General features: G+C 65.4%; 1 pseudogene; it reads right to left on the bottom strand.

Annotated features, from left to right (window-relative positions):
- The window catches only part of LOC126436670 (large subunit ribosomal RNA), a 7262-nt pseudogene that overhangs the window by 1964 nt on the left and 2798 nt on the right, over positions 1-2500 (bottom strand).

The raw sequence follows: 2500 nt of genomic DNA, 5'->3' as shown, positions 1-2500 counted from the left end.
CAGGCTTGCGGATTCCCTCAGGTGTGCGGAGGTGGGGCTCCACAGAAACATTGAAGCCCCTCTGCGCGAGTCCACGGGCGACATAGCGCACGATCGCGTCATGCCGCTTAACCCGGGACCCGTGCGTCCTGAAGCAAGCCTGTAACACGTGGTTGGCGGTCTCTACGGCCTGGCAGCCCGCGCGGCATCTGGTGTCCGCCTCCCGCCCACGACTGCGCCGTGCCTTCGTGGGGAAGGCGTTGATGCGGGCGCGGAGAGCGTCGATGAAGTTACGCCCAGATAGCAGGCGACTGGTGTCAGCGACCCACTGGTGTTGCCCCTTGACGGCGGCGGAAGATGACAGCGCCGCACCGTCAAAGGCAACGTGCAGGCGCGCGGCCCACATCTCTCCAACCTGCGTCGACGATTTGAGGAGGTGGCCCTCCCACATAAGATGCCGCTCCAGCACCTCAATCTCACGCTGCACCTCGTCCCGGCCTGCACCGTCGGGGGCTGGTCCAATCCTCTTCAGCGCCAGGAGACGGGACCGGCGGAGTGTTGGCCCCATCCATCGGCATGATGGGATGCCGAGGCCTCCCTGGGCTACAGGAGCATGGAAGTAGCCCAGGGGAGTGTCCGCCGGAAGGCGGAACCATCTCCTGACGGCGGCCCGGATGGTCACGTCTGCCGCTTTCAACGCACCCACTCGGGTGCGGCTGAGGGCCAGCCCGTGGTACAGGCCTGGGAGAAGTACGTTGGTGAGGGCGTAGAGGCGCTGTTGCGGCTTAAGCGGAGCTCGGGAGATGACGTCCAGCTGCTCCACCAGGTGGCGTCGTGGGTTGAACACGCAGCGACCCGCGGTGGAGAATTGCAGTCCCAGATACCGGAAGGTTTCACCCACACGTAGGGCGGGCATGGTGGCGTTGCCCGCTTTGAAGGTAACGTCGGCGTCGACCTTCACCTTCTTGTCACGCCCAGACGCGACTAAAGCGAGGGTGAAACACTTCCGGGCGTTGATCTGCAGCCCCAGATGGCCGAGGGCTGCGACGGCTGCGTCGATGAGGGACTGCAATCCCCTCGCGGTCGATGCAAAAAGCAGGACGTCATCTGCGAAGGCCGCAGCGTTGACTCTGCGGCCGAGGATCCGAGCTCCGATGTGGGAGGGAAGTTGACTCAAAACATAGTCCACCGCAAAATTGAAAAGGAGGGGGGAGAGGGGGTCACCCTGACGCACACCCCTTGCCAGCTGCAGGGGCACGCCCACGTCGGCGCCGCCCGCTATCACCGTCGTGCTACCCTCGTAACACCTTTCGACGTACTCAATAAAGCAATCCGGCAGGCCATGAGCCCTCAGCACGGGGCGGAGGGCAGCATGGTCCACCGAATCGAACGCTTTAGAGACGTCGATCGATGCCACAAAAACAGAGCGACAGGAGCGGACTGCGTCGGTGAGAGCAGTGTCCAAGATGAAGGTGTTTTCCAACATCCCATCCCGGGGGATGAATGCCCGCTGACGTTCGTCCACAGCACATGCACGCATCAGGCGTGACGCGAGAACCTTGTGAAAGGTCCGCGCCAACACCGAGCAGACCGTAATGGGGCGAAAGTCAGCGGGGGATGTTGGTGCAGCCGTTTTGGGGAGAAGTGACGTCCGGGCGCGAAGCAGACGCTCGGGGAGGGCGCGGGCCAGGAGGAAGAGGTTCAAGAGTTTCACCAGGACTTCATGCGGCAGGCGCCGCAGGTCCGCTGGAGTCAGGCCGTCCGGCCCGGCCGCCGATCCCCTGGGCGGCAAGGCAGCAGCGACCTCCTCACGTGTGACCGGCCCCCATAGGCACTCAGGAGCGACAGGCTCCGAGTGCGGGAGAAGGCGGTCACGGATGAAGCCAGCGGTGGAGATCGGCTTCTTCGTGAAGAGGTCCGCCCAGAAGTCCAGCAGACCGGGGATGTCGGGTGGCGGCTGCAGCAGGGTGCCGTCCAGCAAGCCGCGCACGCAACGTGCACGCGACCTGCGGAAGGCGTCCTGTGTCCGCGCGAACTCCCAGCGGCGCCGCTTGCGCTTCTGCAGCGGCGGGGCGGCAGGCGGCCGCTTGGATGATTGGCGCGGCCGCTGTGCCCTGGTGATCGACCTCTCCCCCCTGGACCCGACCGACGCATGGGCATCCGGGAGCATGCCCAGGATGACATCGGGCGGCGTGCCCCGCCCCAGACCAATGACTCGATCCAGAGCAGAGAAACGCTGGGCGGAAGCAGGTAGCCCCGCCAGATGCTCCCAGATGGCGGCGTCAGTCGGCCCCTCCGGCGGCGGCCCGGTGGTGTCGGCCGCGAAGTCCTCGGCTGCGTCGACGGGCGGCGCAGCGGCCTCGCCCGCGTCAGGCAGCGAGCTCGCTGCTCCCCGGCGGGACGCCGGCTCTTCCCCCCGACCGATCTCAAGCGCCTCCAAGAGAGTCATAGTTACTCCCGCCGTTTACCCGCGCTTGCTTGAATTTCTTCACGTTGACATTCAGAGCACTGGGCAGAAATC

The sequence above is a fragment of the Schistocerca serialis genome, unplaced genomic scaffold, assembly GCF_023864345.2.
Source record: "Schistocerca serialis cubense isolate TAMUIC-IGC-003099 unplaced genomic scaffold, iqSchSeri2.2 HiC_scaffold_1242, whole genome shotgun sequence".
Taxonomy (NCBI): Eukaryota; Metazoa; Arthropoda; class Insecta; order Orthoptera; family Acrididae; genus Schistocerca; species Schistocerca serialis.
The sequence above is the reverse complement of the archived record's forward strand: the minus strand, read 5'-3'. Positions and strand labels throughout refer to the sequence as shown.